Source organism: Semicossyphus pulcher, unplaced genomic scaffold (assembly GCF_022749685.1).
Source record: "Semicossyphus pulcher isolate SPU_LCO1_2020_fin unplaced genomic scaffold, fSemPul1.0.p SCAF_12, whole genome shotgun sequence".
Taxonomy (NCBI): domain Eukaryota; kingdom Metazoa; phylum Chordata; class Actinopteri; order Labriformes; family Labridae; genus Semicossyphus; species Semicossyphus pulcher.
The window spans coordinates 31,412,070-31,425,625 of NW_027211626.1; positions in this window are offsets into that span (position 1 = coordinate 31,412,070).

Sequence of the window (13,556 nt, forward strand, 5' to 3'; positions counted from 1 at the left end):
AAAAAAACCTCGAAAATCTACGACGTTTTTCAAACATCTCCTGCTCTGGCCTACGTTCACCTAGAAACACCATTCAAACTTTAAAATGTAGGCACGGGTCTTGTCTATTTAAGTTGTATTTGAACTTTTTTCCTACCATGTTTCGTTTTTGAACGGTGACCCTTTAAAGATGGTGAGTTATTTTGGAAAAATTCAGGATTTATAATGGGTGTGTATTGCGGAATGTTCGTGCAGAGCTAACTGACAGAGTGCGGAGACTCAAAAAAAACTCTCAGAAATTCTGTCTCTCTCTCGCGACCCCAGCCACAAATTACACAGTAGAACTGTGATTTTTTCACAGAGTTGTAGCCACACTTGTCTTCTTTCTCCCAATGTGTCTACTTTATCAGTAGGATGTACGGTTTTTCATTTATCTGCCCCTAACCGACAAGAGTAGCTCTCAACTGCTCCATTTACTCCAATGTTAATCGGGAGGAGGATTTTCCAGGATTCTCGAAAGTGCACCTGTTTTTAACTCGCTCCTATTACCACATTTTAGAAGCTAGGACCACAAAAACTTATGTCTGTGTTCTTTAAGGCCTTTCTGGCTTGATGGTGAAGAAATTTTGCCGATATCATGTTTGGTTTGGAAGAAATGGCAGTAGTTTGACGTCCTAAATGTGAGCCAGAAATCACGCTCAAATCAGCTGCCACAGACACCAGCTTTGGTCGTTGCTAGGGAGTAACGACAACCATCTCCGCGGCAACCGAGCTCAGCTGGGCCAATTAATTCTTCAGACTCCAAAAAACTCTCAGAAATTCTCTCTTTCCGTGACTCACCCCAGCCACAAATTACACAGTAGAACAGTGATTTTTCACAAAGTTGTAGCCACACTTGTCTTCTTTCTCCCAATCTGTCTACTTTATCAGTAGGACTTATGGTTTTTGATTGATCTGCCCCTAACCGACAAGAGTAGCGCTCAACTGCTCCATTCACTCCAATGTAAATCACACAGACAGACAGACTGCAGCAGATCGTCCGGCGTCTGTGTCAAGTGCACAGATATCAGCCATCTCATTGGACAAATCCCCTCGGATACAGATGACAGACAACACAGGAGGACTCTGATTGGACAGTTGTGTGTGTGTGGTTTTTTCTGCCATGATATAACCTTCTGCTCCGTGCTGATCGATCTCATTGGACAAATCACCTCGGATACAGATGACAGACAACACAGGAGGACTCTGATTGGACAGTTGTGTGTGTGTGGTTTTTCATATTTCACGTGTATGACAAGAGTCCCAGCCTGAACACAATTACATGAAAATATTTCCCATGAGGCCTAGCGCCCGCTACTGGAAACAGGAAGTGACATATTTTACTCTACAAGCCCCTCCTCCAAGGTGGTAAAACATGTTAACCTCAAATTCATGTCAGGAAACTCGTAAGACCTTGATTAAGGTCTGTGACAAAACTTGTTCAGGTTACAACAGAGGGCGTGACCCTGGCGGCGCGGCGCATATAACCTTCGCCATGATGCCTCGCCATGACATTTAGGCTGCGATAACTCACCTGTACTTCATCCTGTCTGCACCAAATTTCACATGCTTGATCAGAGTCCCGCCCTGAACAGATCTACACACTCCTTTCCTTACCAATACTATAGCGCCACCCACTGGTGACAGCCTGTATCAACTCTCATATACATTGTCCAATCTCCACCAAATTTCACAAGTTTGATGAGGGTACCGCCCTGAACACATCTACATATACATTTCTCACTCATAGTCATAGCGCCACCTACTGGGCAGAGCCTGTATCAACTGTCATATACATTGTCCAATCTCCACCAAATTTCACAGGTTTGATGAGGGTACTGCCCTGAACACATCTACATAGACATTTTTCACTCATACTGATGGCGCCACCTACTGGGCAGAGCCTGTATCAACTCTCATATACATTGTCTGATTTGCTCCAAATGTCACAGGTTTCATGAGGGTACTGCCCTGAACACATCTGCATATTCATTTTTCACTCATAGTCACAGCGCCACCTACTGGTAAGAGCCAGTAGTAACTCTCATATACAATGTTCAATCAGCTTGAAATTTCCCATGTATGATTACAGTGTCGGACTGAACAGTTCTACAGAATCATTTTTCGCTCATACTCTTAGCGCCACCTACTGGCGAGAGCCAGTACTACCTGTTACATACAATGTTATATCAGCTTCAAATTTCACATGCGTGATTATAGTCTCGGCCTGAACAGATCTCCATAGGAAATTTCCCAACAGGGGTTAGCAAAGCTATAGGCTATCCATAAGTACAGAATGTGTCTGTCTAGACTGTTAGCTAAATGTTATCATATTATCTGTATGTACACGCGCACACAGACATGCAGCGCAGCACAGCCCACTCTCGCGATTTCCCAACGGGGAATTGTCTAGTTAGTGGGCTGTGCAGCACAGCCCACAATGGCCCCCTCTATAGCGTAGCTATAGGGGTCCATTGTGGGCTTCCTCCCTGATTTTCGGTTTCTTTCTTGCCCCGCAGCTTTGAGCGCACACAAACAAAAAATACATCAAAACGTGCGGCTCGGTCTAACTCGCTATGCTATTATTTTTATCTCCAGAATATTAATTTTTCGCATCGTAAGACGCGAAAAACTGGGAAAAAATTCCCATCTGGAATGAATGGGACGAGGTACAAAAAACTCGCAAATCTGCAACGTTTTTCAAACATCTCCTGCTCTGGCCTACGTTCACCTAGAAACACCATTCAAACTTTAAAATGTAGGCACGGGTCTTGTCTATTTAAGTTGTATTTGAACTTTTTTCCTACAATGTTTCGTTTTTGAACGGTGACCCTTTAAAGATGGTGAGTTATTTTGGAAAAATTCAGGATTTATAATGGGTGTGTATTGCGGAATGTTCGTGCAGAGCTAACTGACAGAGTGCGGAGACTCAAAAAAAACTCTCAGAAATTCTGTCTCTCTCTCGCGACCCCAGCCACAACTTACACAGTAGAACTGTGATTTTTTCACAGAGTTGTAGCCACACTTGTCTTCTTTCTCCCAATGTGTCTACTTTATCAGTAGGATGTACGGTTTTTCATTTATCTGCCCCTAACCGACAAGAGTAGCTCTCAACTGCTCCATTTACTCCAATGTTAATCGGGAGGAGGATTTTCCAGGATTTTCGAAAGTGCACCTGTTTTTAACTCGCTCCTATTACCACATTTTAGAAGCTAGGACCACAAAAACTTATGTCTGTGTTCTTTAAGGCCTTTCTGGCTTGATGGTGAAGACATTTTGACGATATCATGTTTGGTTTGGAAGAAATGGCAGTAGTTTGACGTCCTAAATGTGAGCCAGAAATCACGCTCAGATCAGCTGCCACAGACACCAGCTTTGGTCGTTGCTAGGGAGTAACGACAACCATCTCCGCGGCAACCGAGCTCAGCTGGGCCAATTAATTCTTCAGACTCCAAAAAACTCTCAGAAATTCTCTCTTTCCGTGACTCACCCCAGCCACAAATTACACAGTAGAACAGTGATTTTTCACAAAGTTGTAGCCACACTTGTCTTCTTTCTCCCAATCTGTCTACTTTATCAGTAGGACTTATGGTTTTTGATTGATCTGCCTGTAACCGACAAGAGTAGCGCTCAACTACTCCATTCACTCCAATGTAAATCACACAGACAGAGAGACTGCAGCAGAGTATGATCGTCCGGCGTCTGTGTCAAGTGCACAGATATCAGCCATCTCATTGGACAAATCCCCTCGGATACAGATGACAGACAACACAGGAGGACTCTGATTGGACAGTTGTGTGTGTGTGGTTTTTCATATTTCACGTGTATGACAAGAGTCCCAGCCTGAACACAATTACATGAAAATATTTCCCATCAGGCCTAGCGCCCGCTACTGGAAACAGGAAGTGACATATTTTACTCTACAAGCCCCTCCTCCAAGGTGGTAAAACATGTTAACCTCAAATTCATGTCAGGAAACTCTTAAGACCTTGATTAAGGTCTGTGACAAAACTTGTTCAGGTTACAACAGAGGGCGTGACCCTGGCGGCGCGGCGCATATAACCTTCGCCATGATGCCTCGCCATGACATTTAGGCTGCGATAACTCGCCTGTACTTCATCCTGTCTGCACCAAATTTCACATGCTTGATCAGAGTCCCGCCCTGAACAGATCTACACACTCCTTTCCTTACCAATACTATAGCGCCACCCACTGGTGACAGCCTGTATCAACTCTCATATACATTGTCTGATTTGTTCCAAATTTCACAGGTTTGATGAGGGTACCGCCCTGAACACATCTACATATACATTTCTCACTCATAGTCATAGCGCCACCTACTGGGCAGAGCCTGTATGAACTCTCATATACATTGTCTGATTTGCTCCAAATTTCACAGGTTTCATGAGGGTACTGCCCTGAACACATCTGCATATTCATTTTTCACTCATAGTCACAGCGCCACCTACTGGTAAGAGCCAGTAGTAACTCTCATATACAATGTTCAATCAGCTTGAAATTTCCCATGTATGATTACAGTGTCGGACTGAACAGTTCTACAGAATCATTTTTCGCTCATACTCTTAGCGCCACCTACTGGCGAGAGCCAGTACTTTTTTACACGTTTGGTTCACACACACGCGCACACAGACATGCTAACGCTAACGGATCGTTAGCAGTTAGCTTGGCTAGTCGGAGCCCAGTAGCTCCGGGCCAACAGGGGTTAGCAAAGCTATAGGCTATCCATAAGTACAGAATGTGTCTGTCTAGACAAATACCATAGATGAAGACGCTGCAAATCACGCGCACACAGACATGCAGCGCAGCACAGCCCACTCTCGCGATTTCCCAACGGGGAATTGTCTAGTTAGTGGGCTGTGCAGCACAGCCCACAATGGCCCCCTCTATAGCGTAGCTATAGGGGTCCATTGTGGGCTGTGCGAAGCACAGCCCACTATTGTTATTGCTCGCGCCTCTTTTTTATTAGTGGGCTGTGCAGCACAGCCCACAATGGCCCCCTCTATAGCGTAGCTATAGGGGTCCATTGTGGGCTGTGCGAAGCACAGCCCACTATTGTTCTTCACTGCGCCTCTTTTTATTATTCTTCCTCCCTGATTTTCGGTTTCTTTCTTGCCCCGCAGCTTTGAGCGCACACAAACAAAAAATACATCAAAACGTGCGGCTCGGTCTAACTCGCTATGCTATTATTTTTATCTCCAGAATATTAATTTTTCGCGTCGTAAGACGCGAAAAACTGGGAAAAAATTCCCATCTGGAATGAATGGGACGAGGTACAAAAAAATCGCAAATCTGCAACGTTTTTCAAACATCTCCTGCTCTGGCCTACGTTCACCTAGAAACACCATTCAAACTTTAAAATGTAGGCACGGGTCTTGTCTATTTAAGTTGTATTTGAACTTTTTTCCTACCATGTTTCGTTTTTGAACGGTGACCGTTTAAAGATGGTGAGTTATTTTGGAAAAATTCAGGATTTATAATGGGTGTGTATTGCGGAATGTTCGTGCAGAGCTAATTGACAGAGTGCGGAGACTCAAAAAAAACTCTCAGAAATTCTCTCTCTCTCTCGCGACCCCAGCCACAAATTACACAGTAGAACTGTGATTTTTTCACAGAGTTGTAGCCACACTTGTCTTCTTTCTCCCAATGAGTCTACTTTATCAGTAGGATGTACGGTTTTTCATTTATCTGCCCCTAACCGACAAGAGTAGCTCTCAACTGCTCCATTTACTCCAATGTTAATCGGGAGGAGGATTTTCCAGGATTTTCGAAAGTGCACCTGTTTTTAACTCGCTCCTATTACCACATTTTAGAAGCTAGGACCACAAAAACTTATGTCTGTGTTCTTTAAGGCCTTTCTGGCTTGATGGTGAAGAAATTTTGACGATATCATGTTTGGTTTTGAAGAAATGGCAGTAGTTTGACGTCCTACATGTGAGCCAGAAATCACGCTCAGATCAGCTGCCACAGACTCCAGCTTTGGTCGTTGCTAGGGAGTAACGACAACCATCACCGCGGCAACCGAGCTCAGCTGGGCCAATTAATTACTCAGACTCAAAAAAACCTCTCAGAAATTCTCTCTCTCTCTGACGACCCCAGCCACAAATTACACAGTAGAACAGTGATTTTTCACAAAGTTGTAGCCACACTTGTCTTCTTTCTCCCAATCTGTCTACTTTATCAGTAGGACTTATGGTTTTTGATTTATCTGCCCCTAACCGACAAGAGTAGCGCTCAACTGCTCCATTCACTCCAATGTAAATCACACAGACAGACAGACTGCAGCAGAGTATGATCGTCCGGCGTCTGTGTCAAGTGCACAGATATCAGCCATCTCATTTGACAAATCACCTCGGATACAGATGACAGACAACACAGGAGGACTCTGATTGGACAGTTGTGTGTGTGTGGTTTTTCATATTTCACGTGTATGACAAGAGTCCCAGCCTGAACACAATTACATGAAAATATTTCCCATCAGGCCTAGCGCCCGCTACTGGAAACAGGAAGTGACATATTTTACTCTACAAGCCCCTCCTCCAAGGTGGTAAAACATGTTAACCTCAAATTCATGTCAGGAAACTCGTAAGACCTTGATTAAGGTCTGTGACAAAACTTGTTCAGGTTACAACAGAGGGCGTGACCCTGGCGGCGCGGCGCATATAACCTTCGCCATGATGCCTCGCCATGACATTGAGGCTGCGATAACTCGCCTGTACTTCATCCTGTCTGCACCAAATTTCACATGCTTGATCAGAGTCCCGCCCTGAACAGATCTACACACTCCTTTCCTTACCAATACTATAGCGCCACCCACTGGTGACAGCCTGTATCAACTCTCATATACATTGTCCGATTTGCTCCAAATTTCACAAGTTTGATGAGGGTACCGCCCTGAACACATCTACATATACATTTCTCACTCATAGTCATAGCGCCACCTACTGGGCAGAGCCTGTATAAACTGTCATATACATTGTCCAATCTCCACCAAATTTCACAGGTTTGATGAGGGTACTGCCCTGAACACATCTACATAGACATTTTTCACTCATACTGATGGCGCCACCTACTGGGCAGAGCCTGTATCAACTCTCATATACATTGTCTGATTTGCTCCAAATTTCACAGGTTTCATGAGGCTACTGCCCTGAACACATCTGCATATTCATTTTTCACTCATAGTCACAGCGCCACCTACTGGTAAGAGCCAGTAGTAACTCTCATATACAATGTTCAATCAGCTTGAAATTTCCCATGTATGATTACAGTGTCGGACTGAACAGTTCTACAGAATCATTTTTCGCTCATACTCTTAGCGCCACCTACTGGCAAGAGCCAGTACTACCTGTTACATACAATGTTATATCAGCTTCAAATTTCACATGCATGATTATAGTCTCGGCCTGAACAGATCTCCATAGGAAATTTCCCAACAGGGGTTAGCAAAGCTATAGGCTATCCATAAGTACAGAATGTGTCTGTCTGGACTGTTAGCTAAATGTTATCATATTATCTGTATGTACACGCGCACAGACATGCAGCGCAGCACAGCCCACTCTCGCGATTTCCCAACGGGGAATTGTCTAGTTATTATTCTTCCTCCCTAATTTTCGGTTTCTTTCTTGCCCCGCAGCTTTGAGCGCACACCAACAAAAAATACATCAAAACGTGCGGCTCGGTCTAACTCGCTATGCTATTACTTTTATCTCCAGAATATTAATTTTTCGCGTCGTAAGACGCGAAAAACTGGGAAAAAATTCCCATCTGGAATGAATGGGACGAGAAAAAAAAAACTCGAAAATCGGAGACGTTTTTCAAACATCTCCTGCTCTGGCCTACGTTCACCTAGAAACACCATTCAAACTTTAAAATGTAGGCACGGGTCTTGTCTATTTAAGTTGTATTTGAACTTTTTTCCTACGATGTTTCATTTTTGAACGGTGACCCTTTAAAGATGGTGAGTTATTTTGGAAAAATTCAGGATTTATAATGGGTGTGTATTGCGGAATGTTCGTGCAGAGCTAACTGACAGAGTGCGGAGACTCAAAAAAAACTCTCAGAAATTCTGTCTCTCTCTCGCAACCCCAGCCACAAATTACACAGTAGAACTGTGATTTTTTCACAGAGTTGTAGCCACACTTGTCTTCTTTCTCCCAATGTGTCTACTTTATCAGTAGGATGTACGGTTTTTCATTTATCTGCCCCCAACCGACAAGAGTAGCTCTCAACTGCTCCATTTACTCCAATGTTAATCGGGAGGAGGATTTTCCAGGATTCTCGAAAGTGCACCTGTTTTTAACTCGCTCCTATTACCACATTTTAGAAGCTAGGACCACAAAAACTTATGTCTGTGTTCTTTAAGGCCTTTCTGGCTTGATGGTGAAGAAATTTTGCCGATATCATGTTTGGTTTGGAAGAAATGGCAGTAGTTTGACGTCCTAAATGTGAGCCAGAAATCACGCTCAGATCAGCTGCCACAGACACCAGCTTTGGTCGTTGCTAGGGAGTAACGACAACCATCTCCGCGGCAACCGAGCTCAGCTGGGCCAATTAATTCTTCAGACTCCAAAAAACTCTCAGAAATTCTCTCTTTCCGTGACTCACCCCAGCCACAATTTACACAGTAGAACAGCGATTTTTCACAAACTTGTAGCCACACTTGTCTTCTTTCTCCCAATCTGTCTACTTTATCAGTAGGACTTATGGTTTTTGATTAATCTGCCTGTAACCGACAAGAGTAGCGCTCAACTGCTCCATTCACTCCAATGTAAATCACACAGACAGACAGACTGCAGCAGAGTATGATCGTCCGGCGTCTGTGTCAAGTGCACAGATATCAGCCATCTCATTGGACAAATCCCCTCGGATACAGATGACAGACAACACAGGAGGACTCTGATTGGACAGTTGTGTGTGTGTGGTTTTTTCTGCCATGATATAACCTTCTGCTCCGCGCTGATCGATCTCATTTGACAAATCACCTCGGATACAGATGACAGACAACACAGGAGGACTCTGATTGGACAGTTGTGTGTGTGTGGTTTTTCATATTTCACGTGTATGACAAGAGTCCCAGCCTGAACACAATTACATGAACATATTTCCCATCAGGCCTAGCGCCCGCTACTGGAAACAGGAAGTGACATATAAGCCCCTCCTCCAAGGTGGTAAAACATGTTAACCTCAAATTCATGTCAGGAAACTCTTAAGACCTTGATTAAGGTCTGTGACAAAACTTGTTCAGGTTACAACAGAGGGCGTGACGCTGGCGGCGCGGCGCATATAACCTTCGCCATGATGCCTCGCCATGACATTGAGGCTGCGATAACTCGCCTGTACTTCATCCTGTCTGTACCAAATTTCACATGCTTGATCAGAGTCCCGCCCTGAACAGATCTACACACTCCTTTCCTTACCAATACTATAGCGCCACCCACTGGTGACAGCCTGTATCAACTCTCATATACATTGTCCAATCTCCACCAAATTTCACAAGTTTGATGAGGGTACCGCCCTGAACACATCCACATATACATTTCTCACTCATAGTCATAGCGCCACCTACTGGGCAGAGCCTGTATAAACTGTCATATACATTGTCCAATCTCCACCAAATTTCACAGGTTTGATGAGGGTACTGCCCTGAACACATCTACATAGACATTTTTCACTCATACTGATGGCGCCCCCTACTGGGCAGAGCCTGTATCAACTCTCATATACATTGTCTGATTTGCTCCAAATTTCACAGGTTTCATGAGGGTACTGCCCTGAACACATCTGCATATTCATTTTTCACTAATAGTCACAGCGCCACCTACTGGTAAGAGCCAGTAGTAACTCTCATATACAATGTTCAATCAGCTTGAAATTTCCCATGTATGATTACAGTGTCGGACTGAACAGTTCTACAGAATCATTTTTCGCTCATACTCTTAGCGCCACCTACTGGCAAGAGCCAGTACTACCTGTTACATACAATGTTATATCAGCTTCAAATTTCACATGCATGATTATAGTCTCGGCCTGAACAGATCTCCATAGGAAATTTCCCAACAGGGGTTAGCAAAGCTATAGGCTATCCATAAGTACAGAATGTGTCTGTCTAGACAAATACAGACATGCAGCGCAGCACAGCCCACTCTCGCGATTTCCCAACGGGGAATTGTCTAGTTATTATTCTTCCTCCCTAATTTTCGGTTTCTTTCTTGCCCCGCAGCTTTGAGCGCACACCAACAAAAAATACATCAAAACGTGCGGCTCGGTCTAACTCGCTATGCTATTATTTTTATCTCCAGAATATTAATTTTTCGCGTCGTAAGACGCGAAAAACTGGGAAAAAATTCCCATCTGGAATGAATGGGACGAGGAAAAAAAAACTCAAAAATCGGAGACGTTTTTCAAACATCTCCTGCTCTGGCCCACGTTCTCCTAGAAACACCATTCAAACTTTAAAATGTAGGCACGGGTCTTGTCTATTTAAGTTGTATTTGAACTTTTTTCCTACCATGTTTCGTTTTTGAACGGTGACCCTTTAAAGATGGTGAGTTATTTTGGAAAAATTCAGGATTTATAATGGGTGTGTATTGCGGAATGTTCGTGCAGAGCTAACTGACAGAGTGCGGAGACTCAAAAAAAACTCTCAGAAATTCTGTCTCTCTCTCGCGACCCCAGCCACAAATTACACAGTAGAACTGTGATTTTTTCACAGAGTTGTAGCCACACTTATCTTCTTTCTCCCAATGTGTCTACTTTATCAGTAGGATGTACGGTTTTTCATTTATCTGCCCCTAACCGACAAGAGTAGCTCTCAACTGCTCCATTTACTCCAATGTTAATCGGGAGGAGGATTTTCCAGGATTCTCGAAAGTGGACCTGTTTTTAACTCGCTCCTATTACCACATTTTAGAAGCTAGGACCACAAAAACTTATGTCTGTGTTCTTTAAGGCCTTTCTGGCTTGATGGTGAAGAAATTTTGCCGATATCATGTTTGGTTTGGAAGAAATGGCAGTAGTTTGACGTCCTAAATCTGAGCCAGAAATCACGCTCAGATCAGCTGCCACAGACACCAGCTTTGGTCGTTGCTAGGGAGTAACGACAACCATCTCCGCGGCAACCGAGCTCAGCTGGGCCAATTAATTCTTCAGACTCCAAAAAACTCTCAGAAATTCTCTCTTTCCGTGACTCACCCCAGCCACAAATTACACAGTAGAACAGTGATTTTTCACAAAGTTGTAGCCACACTTGTCTTCTTTCTCCCAATCTGTCTACTTTATCAGTAGGACTTATGGTTTTTGATTGATCTGCCTGTAACCGACAAGAGTAGCGCTCAACTGCTCCATTCACTCCAATGTAAATCACACAGACAGACAGACTGCAGCAGAGTATGATCGTCCGGCGTCTGTGTCAAGTGCACAGATATCAGCCATCTCATTGGACAAATCCCCTCGGATACAGATGACAGACAACACAGGAGGACTCTGATTGGACAGTTGTGTGTGTGTGGTTTTTTCTGCCATGATATAACCTTCTGCTCCGCGCTGATCGATCTCGTTTGACAAATCACCTCGGATACAGATGACAGACAACACAGGAGGACTCTGATTGGACAGTTGTGTGTGTGTGGTTTTTCATATTTCACGTGTATGACAAGAGTCCCAGCCTGAACACAATTACATGAAAATATTTCCCATCAGGCCTAGCGCCCGCTACTTGAAACAGGAAGTGACATATTTTACTCTACAAGCCCCTCCTCCAAGGTGGTAAAACATGTTAACCTCAAATTCATGTCAGGAAACTCTTAAGACCTTGATTAAGGTCTGTGACAAAACTTGTTCAGGTTACAACAGAGGGCGTGACCCTGGCGGCGCGGCGCATATAACCTTCGCCATGATGCCTCGCCATGACATTTAGGCTGCGATAACTCGCCTGTACTTCATCCTGTCTGCACCAAATTTCACATGCTTGTTTAGAGTCCCGCCCTGAACAGATCCACACACTCCTTTCCTTACCAATACTATAGCGCCACCCACTGGTGACAGCCTGTATCAACTCTCATATACATTATCCAATCTCCACCAAATTTCACAAGTTTGATGAGGGTACCGCCCTGAACACATCTACATATACATTTCTCACTCATAGTCATAGCGCCACCTACTGGGCAGAGCCTGTATCAACTCTCATATACATTGTCTGATTTGCTCCAAATGTCACAGGTTTCATGAGGGTACTGCCCTGAACACATCTGCATATTCATTTTTCACTCATAGTCACAGCGCCACCTACTGGTAAGAGCCAGTAGTAACTCTCATATACAATGTTCAATCAGCTTGAAATTTCCCATGTATGATTACAGTGTCGGACTGAACAGTTCTACAGAATCATTTTTCGCTCATACTCTTAGCGCCACCTACTGGCAAGAGCCAGTACTACCTGTTACATACAATGTTATATCAGCTTCAAATTTCACATGCATGATTCTAGTCTCGGCCTGAACAGATCTCCATAGGAAATTTCCCAACAGGGGTTAGCAAAGCTATAGGCTATCCATAAGTACAGAATGTGTCTGTCTAGACAAATACCATAGATGAAGACGCTGCAAATCACGCGCACACAGACATGCAGCGCAGCACAGCCCACTCTCGCGATTTCCCAACGGGGAATTGTCTAGTTATTATTCTTCCTCCCTAATTTTCGGTTTCTTTCTTGCCCCGCAGCTTTGAGCGCACACAAATAAAAAATACATCAAAACGTGCGGCTCGTTCGGACTCGGTGTGCTATTATTTTTATCTCCAGAATATTAATTTTTCGCGTCGTAAGACGCGAAAAACTGGGAAAAAATTCCCATCTGGAATGAATGGGACGAGGAAAAAAAAACTCGAAAATCGGAGACGTTTTTCAAACATCTCCTGCTCTGGCCTACGTTCACCTAGAAACACCATTCAAACTTTAAAATGTAGGCACGGGTCTTGTCTATTTAAGTTGTATTTGAACTTTTTTCCTACGATGTTTTGTTTTTGAACGGTGACCCTTTAAAGATGGTGAGTTATTTTGGAAAAATTCAGGATTTATAATGGGTGTGTATTGCGGAATGTTCGTGCAGAGCTAACTGACAGAGTGCGGAGACTCAAAAAAAACTCTCAGAAATTCTGTCTCTCTCTCGCGACCCCAGCCACAAATTACACAGTAGAACTGTGATTTTTTCACAGAGTTGTAGCCACACTTGTCTTCTTTCTCCCAATGTGTCTACTTTATCAGTAGGATGTACGGTTTTTGATTTATCTGCCCCTAACCGACAAGAGTAGCTCTCAACTGCTCCATTTACTCCAATGTTAATCGGGAGGAGGATTTTCCAGGATTCTCGAAAGTGCACCTGTTTTTAACTCGCTCCTATTACCACATTTTAGAAGCTAGGACCACAAAAACTTATGTCTGTGTTCTTTAAGGCCTTTCTGGCTTGATGGTGAAGAAATTTTGCCGATATCATGTTTGGTTTGGAAGAAATGGCAGTAGT